General features: G+C 48.8%; 1 protein-coding gene across 1 annotated transcript in view; it reads right to left on the reverse strand.

The window, feature by feature from the left end:
• Nucleotides 1-5,052, reverse strand: part of PLXNA4 (plexin A4) — a 612,910-nt gene extending 607,858 nt beyond the window's left edge. The window contains exon 1 of the mRNA XM_074942701.1: nucleotides 4,912-5,052. The gene's annotated coding sequence lies outside the window, so the exon portion shown is untranslated. The remainder of the gene's footprint in view (nucleotides 1-4,911) is intronic.
• Nucleotides 5,053-13,848: the final 8,796 nt, after the last annotated feature.

The following is a 13,848-nucleotide window of genomic DNA, read 5'->3' on the forward strand; positions in this document are numbered from 1 at the left end:
GTGGCCCAGCATGTCAGTGGCAGGTCTGGAACGATTACACACACTTCCTGACAACCCAGCCCCATGCTTAACTACCAGGCCAGGCTTTCCTCATTTTAAGGCAATCCGATGCCACTTGAATTTCAACGAGTTTGAGTTGTCTTTTTTTCCCCCAAATGGGATTTCGCAAGTATTTCGTCCTGAACATGCCCGCTCTCATGGTGGTTAAAGGGCAGGGACTGGGAGTCAGAAGAGCTGGATCTTGATACAGACTCACGGCTTAACCTTGGGCTAGCTATTAGGGTCCAAGCTAACTTCTATTACAGTTGGTGAAAAGACCCCTTTGAGTTGACGGGAGTTGGGCTGAACCAATCACCTCCCCGTGCCTCAGTTTCCCTATCCGTAGAATGGGGATCATCATGCTTTTTCAAGGGCTCCAAGATCTCTGAAAGACAAGCACCACATGAGCACTAAGTTTTCTTCTCTTGAGCAGCTTGTGGGAAAAGCAGAGAGAAACCCAAACTCACATGAGCGAACGTGCTTGAAACATAACTGCCCAGGCATAGGGCGCCCTCCTCATCTAATACCCAGCACCGTGACAGCACGGCACTTTGTGCACACAGACTAATTCATTGCTCAAGCCTCCTGGCTGGGGGTGGGGGTGAGGGGGAGCCTCTGTGACTGTTGTTGGGAGGAGTTACAATCTACTTGGAAAACAATACAAGAAAGAAAAAGCCCTTTAAAAAAAATACAGAAAGGAAGAAGCTGGGATTGGACCTTTACCCAGTTCTTGCTACTGACCGCATCACCATTAGCAACCTGCTCAGTCAGTAACACACCCTTTGAGGAGTTCAGGATGACAACCCCACCCAAGACTACACTTGCAAGCAAAAAGATGGTCTAATGCAGGGATGGCCAAACTGCAGCTTGCAAGCCACATACGGCTGTTTTACAGTTAAAATGCAGCTCACGGAGCATCCCTCCCGTCCCTCCCACAACCAGACTGGAGGTGGGGGGGGGGAAACTCGGGGCTTCTGCCCTGCAGCAGCGTGGTGAGGCTTGGGGCTTCTGCCCAGCAGGGAGGGGGGTCTTGGGCCTTCTGCCCCACAGGAGGCACCTGCCGGGGCTGAAGCCCCCAAGCCCCGCCAGGCGCACTCTGGCTCTCGAACTTCTGCAGATTGTTGTCTGCGACTCTGAGAGTCAGTAAGTTTGGCCACCCCTCTAGTAGATAAGATCCTAGAATGGGACTTGAGAGACCCGGGTTCAAATCCCAGCACAGCCACAGACTCTTTATGACCTTGGGAGTGTCACCTGATCTACCCTGGACCTCTGTTCCCCCATATATAAAAAGGGGATAATAAATCCTTACTTCCCAGAGTGCAGAGACAATAAAATCCATTAATGATTGCCAGGTGCTCAGATGCAACAATGTTGAGGGCGATGTAAATACTTAGACAAGATGATAAAGTAAGGCTCTGTCTCTTTAAGATATCAGAATAGGATGGTGTTGAGATGCTAATCCGCGAAGCATGGGTTGACCCCAGAACTAAAAAGGCTCCCCCGTTAATACTGTCACAACAGGCAGCAGTGGCGTGCTAGCTCATAAACACAATGAGCCTCAGATTTCGCTTTTCAATTTTCCTTCCAAACAGGAAATGAATTCCAAATAAGCATTAACCCCAACTAAGCCTTAACTCCAGTAATACTTCTGACTCACACGCCTTTCCTCAGAGTGCTTTAAAACATTAATTAACCCTTGCAACACCCGCTGGGAAATAAGTAGACATTATTGTACCCATTTACAGATGGGGAAACTGAGGTACAGAAAGGCAAAGTGGCTCATTAAGGCCAGAGTGGGAGGCAGTGGCCACAACAGAACTCCAGACACCAGGCTCTCAGTTCAGCTGGTGGATGTGAAATTAGGGGACTAACGATCCAGCCCAACAAAGCCAGAGACTTCGAAATTCAGGTCCTTAACTCAACTGTGAGCCATTTAAAAAAAATTAACCTATCATGACTCAGTGGCAAAGGTTCACTTAGGAGCCTCTTCCTCAGTGCTGGTGCACCTGGCTCACTTTGGTTTGCCTCAGAGCTTGCTAAGCCTCTCAGAGCAAACCAAACCCAGCGCCAAACACTCTAGGCACACAAAGGGGACTGGAGATAGTCTGACTGGGGAAGGTGTGAGTCTTTTCTTTCCTAAGGGAGAAACTCTGTCTAGGGAAGGATTTTCTACAGCCCTCATCACCATAGTACCCAAGAGCTGGATTGCGTGTTCAATGGACTCAACTGTCTTTCGTGCCTGGAAGGCAGATACAATTATCCAGCAAAAACTCTCAAACAGCACCAGGATTTATCATGAGGAAGCATTTTTAAATGCTCATCTTCGATGTAAGCCACATGTAAATCATGTAGCTGTCATGAAGTTTGCATCCCATTGATTTCTCCGACTGCCACAAATTTAAGACAGGACTCAATGGCAGATTCTTGTGTAAGGCTGGGGCTGGTTTTTTTTAAATGAGATCTCACTAAAAGGAGACACTTATTCCCACATTGAATATAGTCAGACTGGGAAGAAAAATCTTATCCTTTAGAGTTTTCTGGGTTTTTTGGTATGTTTCAATCTGAACATGTAAGAACAGACATCGCTACATAGAGCACATCTGTTGCTCTGTTTAAAGCCCAAGTCTTATAAAGAGCATGCTTAATAAGAGCTCCCAAATAAAAAAAACTAGACAATTAAAATAATAACCTAAATGCTTCTCTGAGCCCTGAAGCCTTCAGACTGTGGCTGAAGGCAGGGCGGGGGGGGGGGGGGCAGAGGGAGGGAAGAGAGAGAGAAAGCACCTAATCTCACACTGAGAGGCACACACTGTAATTAAAATCACAAAAAAGGCAAAGGCAAGCAACCCCATGCTCCACTGGTTCTCTGCATTCACAGATTTAAGTAGCTTTTATAAACACCCGGATGAAACTGAGGACAGATAAAGAGAATAAGTTAACATGCTTTATGCCTTCTAAAATATTTGGGGAGTGCTGGTGCAGGCTCAAGATAAGTCCTTCGACGGGTAGAAGGTATTGAGTTGGCTGTAAAATTCCCTGGAACCTTTTTCATGGTTTCCCTGGAATGATAGCAAGCTCTAGCAGTCACAGCTGTGCACCTGCCACACAGATACAGACACACACACACACACACACACACACACACACAGAGGACTACCTGTGCAGCAGTTCACGCCCATCCATTGCCTAGCTAACTTGAGTAACAAATCACATGTTCCTTGTGGCAGAGGGAGGCCATGGGACCCCGGTGCCCTACACCCAGCTTTTTGCATTGATGCTAATTAATGCCTGACTGTTGTACTAGAAACCAGTTTAGTGCAGACTCCTGGTTGAAGTTTATATTTAAAAAAATACAGACACATATTTTGCATAACCACCTCTTCATATGAATAAAGATGACATTTATAGGAGAGAGTGTTTCTTCCCCCCCGCCCCAAGGCAATAACTTTACAAAATCCTAGAAGAGAAGTGGTGACGGTATATGGGGAGGTTTCTCTCTCTCTCTTTATATATACACACATATTATAAAGCTAAACAAATAATATTCAAACTGATGAGGCTTTGCAAGCCTGGGTTTATCTGGGAGGACCTCATCTGCTGCTGGAGTGTTATATTTCTATCAAAACCATGTGGCACTCAGTGTTTAGATCACTTTTCCCTGTCTACATAATTTAGGGGCATATGTTGGATAAATGAGGAGCATCAATATTCAGGTTTCAGTTGCAGTACACAGAGGCACAAAGAGATTTTTCAGGACTAACTGTGCAGGCTAGATTTAGATTTCCTAAAAAACCTCCCCAACACCTTGTGGAAAAGAAACTGTTTTCTCTTTCCCTAGATACTGCCAGTCGGAGGTGGGTGGTTTTTCCCTCCGTTTTTCCCCCTCAATCAAGCAAAGGGGCTCTCGCTCTCTCTCTGTCACACACACGCGCTCTTAGGAACCTAGAATTCTCCCAGGGAAACAGGGTCTGCTACCAACCTTGTCAAGTGAAGAAAAAGTTTGAAAATACAGTATATGGGAACTAAGGGAGGGAGAGATCACAACGGTTTGCCCGGGCAAAGCATCTTCTGTCAGATCGGATGGCTTTTGCTTTACAATGGATACACACACACACACTCTCTCTCTCTCCACGCTTTACTCTCAGTTCAACAGCCCCAATAACAAAGTCCGTCAAGCCTGATTGATTTCACGTTACATATTTTCCTATGTACACATACAGAGGAATACACCTATCTAGAGAGAAAGACACACACCCCAACTTTTGGGCCCACAGAAACTCCAATATAAAGTCTCTCACCTAGACCATGTTCTCTCATCTCTTTAGCATTTTCCACACAGGTGGCAGGGTGGTTGGTTTTTTAAGAGAAGGCATCGTCTGCCTCTATTTCTGGCAGGCAAACCAAAATAACTTGAGTCTCTGGCTCTCACAGGGGAATCTGCTCAGGAAACTTTATCACCCCTGCGTTGATTTTGCAGTGGAGGCTGGAGGGGAAGGGGAAAGGGAGAGGGAAAACTACTGCAGCAGCTGGAATATGTCTGTTTCTTACAGAAAAGTTCAGCAAACGGGGAGCTTATGAAATTAGGAGCGGGGGGGGAGGGGGGAGTCGAGACTGGGTGGTGGGCTAGGATCTGGCAACCCCCATCCCTTTCCAAGGGCCGATCTGGGAGGAACGCTCCCAAAGCCCATCCTGGCAGCCTCCTGCCCCACTAGCGGCTGCCAGATGTGGGGGGCGGGCTCCCCCTTTCCCCCGGCTGAGCATCTGAGCTCCCGGGAAAGCTGCAGGCAGGCAGGCAGAAGGGGGAAAATCAAGAGGCGATGGCAAGCAAATACACACACCCCACCCCACGCCCGCCACCTCACTGAAACTTGCCTGCTAACAAGTCGCTGGCTCTGGCTTTTCAAACGGCGCAGGCAGGCAGATGCTGACGATACTAGATCGACATCTGGATCTAGGGACCAGCATCCGCTCCCCGCGCACAGATCGCCCCTGCAGCAGCCCCTCGGTCTCTCTCCGGAGTCGTGGCTCGTGTTAAGAAGCCGATCTGGACTGAATCTCGGCATCCATCCGGATTTCATTTACCCCCCTCCCCTCACACACACACCCACACCCACCCTTTGGGGAGGGGGTTCAGGAATCCCTCCCCTTTGGTTAATAGCATCAGGGATTCCCCCCACCCCGCCAACCGCCCAGGTGTGGCGGGGGAGGGAGGTCTCTGCCCCTACGCGCCCCCCCCCCCCAGGCTAGAGAAGATCGGGGAGGCTGGCTGGCTCCTTACCTGGGAAAGCTGCTTCCCCCCCTTCTCCCCCCCCCTCCCCCGGTCTTCAGTGCGGGCGCCGCATTGGCACTGCGGATGGTGTCTCTGTAAACGTGTCTCCGATCCCCAATACTCCGCGGCTCCGGCGCCCAGAGCCCGGCTCCGCGCCGCGCAGCCCTTTCCTCCGGCGTCCAAGACGAAATGCACCGCCAGCCCCCCCCCTCCGCCCCCAAATCGCCCCCCCCCCCAGATCAGCAAGGGCGGGGGGGGGCTGGCGCTGAGCGCGCGGGTTGGGCTGCAGTCCGGAGCGGCCCCGCGCCGCCCTGTCCCCCGGCGCTGGAGGAGGCGACCCGGGGCTTCTTCACTCAGCCATGCCCGGCTCCCCTCTCGGCTCCGCGGCTGCCCCCGCTGCTCTGTGCCCGCCTGGGAGGGCGCACACTGCGGCTGTCTCGCCAGCCTTGCTCCCGCTGGCGCTGGCTCGCTCTCCAATGGTGGCTGGGGGGCGGCTCAGTCTTAGACACACACACACACACGAGCCCCCCCCCGCTCCCCGCAGCCCAAACAGCCAAGGCCGATCCTGTAGCAACGTGGTGGGGTGGGGGCACCCCCAAAAACCCCCCAAAAATCCCCCTCCCCGTTGCCGGTTTGCAGCGCTCCTCCTGGCCACTTGCTCCTGCGTCCGGGCCGCCCAAAAAAGGCGCGTCTGGGGCTGGGGGGGGGGGGGGGGGCGCTGGGCTCGCTTCCCTCCACCCCTCCCTCGGCAGCTTTGCTCAAAGTTTGCTGGAGATCGGCTGCCACCAAACTCTCTGCGGCTTGCGGCTGCCTCCCGCGCGCGGCGGCTCCTGCACGGAGGCGCTGCCGAGCCTGCAACTCCGGCTGCCTTGATTTTACCCCCCCCCCCCGGCCCCCCTCACTAGTGACACCTAGGATCTCCAACCTGATTGGGCTAATTGTGAAATTTCATTGCCCCGGGGGGTGGGAGGAAAGAGACATAAGGGCTCAAGGCAGCGAACACACACGCTGCTTCCCCCCCCCCCCGCACCCCTCAAATAACCCCCCCCCCGCCACCCCGCCTTGTGCGCTCTTCTGCACATGGGCGATGATCAGAGACGCGCGGCGAGGGGCTGGGGAAAGCCCAGGCGACCAATCTCGCAGCCTAGAGAGGCTCTCTCTCTCTCTCTGCCGCCTGCTTCTTCATTTCACTGCTGGCAGCCATGCAGAAGGGGGAAAGCTAATAGTTATTTTATCCGTTCGTATTAATCAATCTTTGCTTGGCTTAGGCTCCTCTCCCCCCCTCCCCCTCCCCGGGCACTGCTTTCCAGATCAGCCACGTGAGACTTAAATCCACCCACCCACGTTTCCTCCTCTTGCCAGGTAAAGGGCTAGCCCTGTGCAACTCAAGCCGGCACAAACCTTGTATGCAGCAGAGGAGGGGAAAACGGGGAGCGTTGCTTTTAAGGAATTCTTCTCAGCCAGAGCAACAGGTCTGTCTCTCAGGTCAGTCTAAGATCCATATAACAGGTGCCATGGTGATGGACACTTTGCAAATGTCCAAGGCAGAGAGGGAAGAAGTAGAGCACTGCAAATACAGTGCTGTGCATTTACGGGGTGTCATGGGCAGCATCCAGCAGCGGAAAATCTCGGTTCCAATCCTGCAGCTGCAGGACTGTCCGGGTTGGTGCAGAACTCCGCCCAATGCTCCCCCACTTCCTACCTGGTAGCTCTGAGCTCTACCAGAATACAAAAAATAGGTTTTTGGTGAACCCTTGGGAACCAGGACTGTCTCAGTCTGTGTGTGTATATACAGCACCTAGCACAATGCAGTCCTGCTCAAGGCCTCTAGGTGCTGCCACAATACAAACAGACTATTCAAAATTTGATATTTGTATTTTGCCTTTAAATGTGCACAATAAAACACTGGGCAGAAATCTATTTCCCCCCCCCTCAACACCACGTTTTCCTGAAACAAGTTTTATCTCCCTAGGGTGTGTGTATTCCTGGGTGTTGACCGAGCCCTGGTTTACATTTCCTGATGGATGGGGATTCAAAGCTTTTTTTTTTTTTTTAAGGTGGTGCATAAAGTGTATTTATTATTCTTTATCTCTTGCGTCTTGCAAGGAGTCATTTGTTTTCATTCAGAGAAATAAATGCCCTGTGAAGCCTGATGAGTAATAACACAGCAAAATGACATGGGAAGAACAAGACACAAATCTGCAAGAAACAATGGCAGGTGAATAACCTCTGTAGCTCACTGCTATTGTGAATAGTACAGTATTATTTAATGCCCATTCTTACTTGCACTTCCATTTAATAATACATATGAAAATCGGTGGCAAATTCAGTTCTGCCTTTAAAAGTCAGCTATCCCTAAAACAGATGATGTAGATTCACTGATTTTTTTTTTTTTTAAAAGCTGAGGATGTGGAAGAATCAATGTGATTCTTTCTATTTCTTGAAACAATGGCTCAAGTCAATATATTGCTCATATCTCTGGATTCCATAAGGGTGAGTGACAAACGAGACTTTATTTATAGGCTCTTTCATGCACAAGGCTGTGGGGGTAGAGAGGGGTCAAGACTGGATAACCCCCATGGCCTCTTCTGACCCTATGAATAGCTGCAGTAAAAGGGCTCCAGGACATATTACCCAGATCTGGAGATTTATTTATTTATTTTTGCCATTGACTTTCATGACAGCAGGCTCCAACCAGTACTGTGTAGATGCAAAGAATCTCCTCCTGAGAGTTGCTGAGCACCCACAACTTTCACAGGAGTGGCAAATAGCACCAATCAGAATCAAGGCCTCAGTTTACATTAGGGTGGAGAGAACTTAGTGGATCAGAGCGGTTTCCGTGCGATCTACCTGCAATGCCCGATTTCCCCCTTGCTCCCTGTTCAAAAACATCCTGTTTAGCATCCCTTTGCTAATAATGTCCTAGATTTTGATGCAGTTGACACACTGCCCATTTAAATGGTTGGAGATTTCTTCCCTGATGGTGACAGGGTGTCTAGCTCACCCCCCCTGCCGCCACACCCCTTTTCATGTTGTCCCTTGTTATCTAACCACATACAGGGAGCATTTATGACAACATCCAAGGCTTCTGAGCAGGAAAAAAAAAAATAAACACACATTTTTCCTTTTAAGTCTCAATTGGCCTTAACTACAGCATATAGAAGCCAATTTAAAAAGAATAAAAGAGGGTGGAAGGAACCCTCACAAGTTGTTCTCCCTCTACCATTTTACAGGTCTGTAAACCAACCTTCTATTTAAGTTGATGAAAGCCAGATATTCTTGCTCAATAAATCAGCTGATGCAGCAGCAGGATTTTTTAGCTTGGTCTGAATCAGTTAAAAACCTAAATTATAGCGCCACCTGCAGGGGGCTAGAAATTTCAGCAGCTCTGGAAATCACAGGCCACAGTGAGGAGTGTATAAAAAAAAAAAAATTAAAAACTACAGGCGAGAGCGTGGGGTGGGCGTTTTCCTGACCATGTGTAATTGCACCCAGCCGCATTCTAGGGCATGCATGCGCTCTAGGACTGGGATAATGCCACTTCTCAGCTTCCTTACGGCCCTCATTTCGCCTAGTCTCTCAGAAGGCTGCCCCGGGCCTGGGTTATCCTAGCATGACACCTCTTATTGCTTCAGCAGCCTGCAGAAGCCCCCTCCATCAAAAGCAGTTAATTTAATTTTCTGTACGCTAAATGCCACAGTGAAACGATGATAGTAACTCAAGCTGGTGACGCAGCTCTGCTCAGCTCACAGAAGGCCACCCGCTTCAGAATCCTGATCTCCCCCCACCAGATGTTTGAAGCTTAAACAACTTCACCAGCTCGGCTGACACCCAAAACAAAATTGGCCTCCTCTATCGAGCTGTCGCCTTTTTGCATCTGACAAAGGAGGTCTTCATCGGGCTATCGGAGCGTAAAAGTTTCGTTACCATTGGTTTTAAAGCCGGTCCAGTGCTTAGCATGGTCATTCCTTACACTCCTGGGACACATGGAGCCCAACTGTCACTCTCTGGATTGGCCGAGACTAGAAGAGCCCCAGCAAGCCAAGTGCACAGAATACATGCCCTTGGTTGTTGCCAGGAAAAAGGAGGTGGGGAGCATATGTGAAAAGCGAGGAGTCTTGTCCCTTAATCTTTGCTTGAGAGATTTAAAATTAGATTAACCTGATAGGCCTTTTCCAGCGCTACCTTCTAGGGATCTACAGTCTTGTCCCTAATGCCAGCTGGGGGGTGGTGTTTTTTCCCTCAGCTCCACACCATTCAGAAAGTGGCTAATTTGTTCTGCAGTTTTATCAGCCTCCAGTATGGGCACACAAGGGGGGGGGGGAATAAAGAAAAAGAAAAAAAAACGAATGGCTGGAAAGGGAACACAAACAGCCGGCATTGAAGAGGAGGATGGAGAAGGGGAGCAGGGGAACGTGGGAAGAACAGGATTCTGTCAGCAATGTAGTCAAGTGCCCGCTTCTGGAGGAGACTCTAGATACAAATACTCAAGTGAGAGGGAAGGAGAGAGCCCCAAAGAGTATCTGGAAAGCACCTGTGTATTCATTTTTACCATATGGGGTCCAAAAAGCGTGCGCACACACACGCTCTTGCTGCTAGCATACAACTAGGATGCAGTGGGACATGATATAAGTGGGTCAGCTGAGCAAAGATGAGCTTGGCCCAGCAATCCAGCAGGAGGAAGAATGCCTGGGTTCCATTCCCTTGTCTGCCACTGACTGGCTACATGACCTCAGGCAAGTCACTTAACTCCACTGTGCCACAGTTTTTCCCCCTTCTGCCAAATTCTCCCTCTGTGAGGCAGCAGATGAGTTGTGCATGGCTTAACATTTGCAGATATGTATATGAAACACCAGGCTGGAAATCCATTTACACAATGAGGCGCACTGGTCAATCAGTTCCCATTAAAATGCTTCCCTTCTGGACACTGCCAAGCAGCTGGACTATTAGTGTACTAGATGTGTTGCCTACCAGAGTTGTTTTCAATCAGTTTTTGCAGGTGCCTAGGAGTAGTTTCTCATTGTCCCCATGAGAAAATTGGGCAACAGGAGCTAGGGGATGGTCAGAAATCGGATCATTAGCGATCAGAGAGACCCAATAGATTAGCTAATCCACCCCCTTCCTCCCCTTTGCAGTTCAGGACTCTTCCCTACAGTATATATTCTGCTGCCTTATCCAGTCTAGTTTTAAACTCAAGCAATGGGGGTTTCCACCACTTCCCTTGGAAGACTGTTCTCCAGTCAAACAGCTCACTGGCAGAAAGTTGTCCCCAATTATTCCGCCTGATTCTCCCCACCTCATTTTAGTTTCTACTCCCTTGGGTCTAAAGACACTTTCAGGCTTTTCAGTCTCCCATTCCTCTGCCCCAGCCTGCCCACCCACCCTGCCCCCACGACACACCAATCTGTCTCTTCTCTAGAGAGACCATATGGGCAAGATAATCTCTTATTGGACCAACTGATGTTGGTGAAACACAACTGAAAGACACTAAGCCAGTCCAATAAAATTTATTACCTCACCCACCTTGTCTCTAATATCCTGGGACCAACACAGGGAAGGTGGTGATGTGGCTCTCAATCACAAGGTGAGCGGCTCTGGATCTTCTTTCTCCCCTCTTGTCCCACATGGTGGGTTGAGGAGGAGGATCTGGTCTTGTTTCTTCCCAGAGGGGATCAGCAGACAAGACACTCGCTCCCATTCTGCTAGCTCTGCCTAGCCCCAGGGTATGCTACTAAGGTCGTGCTGGACACTCAGTGACAGACCCCTTCACCTCATCTTGTGGACACTTTCCAACCATCGAGGCTCCTCTTCCTCTCCCTTTGGGTCCCTGAAAAGCTGCCTGTCCTTTGAACCCCACTGAACTATTCCTCTTCCCCCCATTCTAGTCACACCCTGGCTCTCATGCGTCCAAACAGCAAAGGGGCAGCCGGAGGAAGGATGGGTGAAATGAGATCCAGGGGACCAGCGAGGACAATAAGGAGTGCATAAAGCACAGCCTGGTGCTGTCGAATTAAGAGGACATGAGAGAGGAGACAGGCCAAGGGGCCATGATACAAAAGCAGGCTGGTGGAATGATAAAATACAAGGAGGACAAATTCATTGCTTTTTCATTATGGAGAACAATACAAGTGGGAAGAACAATCAATATCAAGCGAGGGAGGTGGGAGAATACTGCAGGGAGATAAGGGCCTGGGATGTTCAGCGTGGAGGGGTGAGGCAGAGTAACTGATACAGAGCTAGAGAGCCATGCTGTACACTCAGAAGGCATTGAGGTGATATAGTGGAGAGCAATGCAGACTGGAAAGCAGAGGGGAATGAGTGAATGAGGAGGATACAGGGAAAAGGCAAAAATGGGAAACTCCAGAGAGGAAAACTAAGGAGGTTGGTAAATAGAATGATGGACTCTGGCAGAATCTGTCCTGGAATTGGACGGGGTTAGGACTAGGAGGGATGTAGGAAAATATTTATCTGGAAGGAGACCGGGCACTGTGAAGAAAGGATAGTGTAGTGGTTAGAGCACTACCCTGGGCTTGTCACTGCTATGATTGCAGCCAATGTAGACATATCCTAGCTAGCTTGGGTAGTGATTGCAGCAAAGCTGTGGCAGCCTGGACTAAACACCCAAGTACATACCCTGCCTCTCTGGTGGGCTGATAGACAGCTCTGTATCACTCCCTCCTGATCCTGGGGGTTCTGACTCATGATTTTTGGTAACAGTAGGTGGTACAACATGCCCTGGAAAGAGAGGAGTGTGATTTCATAGGGGGCGAGTTACAAGAAGACAAAGAATGCCCTATGTTTGCATACCATCCTCATCACCATGGCATCAGAGTAAAAGGACAGAAGAAGGAACAGAAAAAGAGAGAAAAGAAAGGGGTTAGTGAAGACAGAGAAACAGGAAGGGGAAGTGAAATCCATTTCCCTGATGAACAATAGAACTTGTTAAAGAATCAATGGACAGTCCCCACTGTAGCCTTTATTTACAGTGGGAAGAATGCTGTTAAGTCCCTTTATGTAACCGTCCTTTAAAGTTGCCCATTTTCAAAGGGAATAGCCTCTTTATCTCACGGTAGTGGATCTTAGTCGATCAATCCTGCCCATTACTCAGTGCTTACAAATAAAAAGCAAGTAGGCATGTATGCTAGGCCCTCCAGTTAAAGCAGTACAGATGCTGTGCACACTAGGACAGCCCTGCTTTGTATAGGTGTAGGACCTACACTAAAGGTGTCACTGGTTTAGTTTTTAGTTACTCAGCACCAGGAGGGTTATTCTGCTATGAAAATGGACCATTTGGGGAGTGAATTTGTAAGGTCTTTGATCCCTTTGCAGTACTGGGCCTTCCCTGTAAGAGTTGGTGTCACATCCTCTAGAGCAGGGAGTTGAACTCCTTACGCTTCTTGGTGCGTAGAAATGGTCAGAGCAGAGCAGTGATTGGTCTAGTCCATGGTCCTGTCTCAGCCCATGGCCAGGACTAGACAATTAAGAGGAAGGTGCAAGACACCCCATAGTTGACATCTATAGAGGAAGTCTCCTCATCAGCCCAGGCAGTTAGTGGTTAGCATATAACCTGGAACCTTATTTTATTCAAGTGGATATAGTTATCCATATAAAATGCTTACTCCTTTTTTGAACCCTGCTAAGATCTTTGCCCCAACACTTTCTGGCCGCAATCCTATGGTGACCAGATAGCAAATGTGAAAAATCAGGACAGGATGTGGGGGGTAATAGGTGCCTATATAAGCAAAAGCACCAAATATCAGGACTGTCCCTATAAAAATTGGGACATCTGGTCACCATAAGCAAGCCACACAAGCTAATTAGGTTGTATTAAAAAAAAAACAAAAAAGGTATTTCCTTTAATCAGTTTTAAATTGGTCACCTTCCAGGTTGATTGGAAGATTCCTTGATCTTGTATTTTGAGGACAAGAAAGTAGGAATGCTTATGCTCGGTTTACCTTCTCTAGACTATTATATTGTATACCTTCCTTGGATCCCGCCTTATTTACACCCCCTCTAAACAGTCAGATTTCCCCCTCAGGCTCACCTCATAGGGAAGTCTCTCCATGCCTCTGATCATTGTCACTACCCATTTCTATTTAAACGGTTTGGATTATAAACTCTTGGGGGCGGGGACTGTCTCTTACTAGGCGATTGGTTCACATTGTGCTGTCTGCTGTACAAATCTCAATTTCAGCCTCTCTAGAGGCTACCATAAGACAGACAAATAATGCTGTCCCTTTAAACTCCATTAATGTCTCACCTCAGGACTTGACAGCAGCCCCACCCCCTACCCCCACCCCTTTAACTGCTTTTATACAAGTTCCCGATGAAGGAATAAACCTGCCAAAGGAATAAAAGCTGCAAAAGGAATAAGCTTGCTGTGAATGTTGTAGCCCTTTATATCTATGAAGCCCCACTGAAGCCCCTCTCAAATGAATAGAGAGATAATGTTAATGGAATTATGCATTGTGTCTGATCAGGGACTGCCACTGAAAGATAAATGCCAAGGCAAAGCTGAGGCATTTAATCAAAAATAAACC

Source organism: Natator depressus, chromosome 1, assembly GCF_965152275.1.
Source record: "Natator depressus isolate rNatDep1 chromosome 1, rNatDep2.hap1, whole genome shotgun sequence".
In the NCBI taxonomy this organism is placed as follows: Eukaryota; Metazoa; Chordata; order Testudines; family Cheloniidae; genus Natator; species Natator depressus.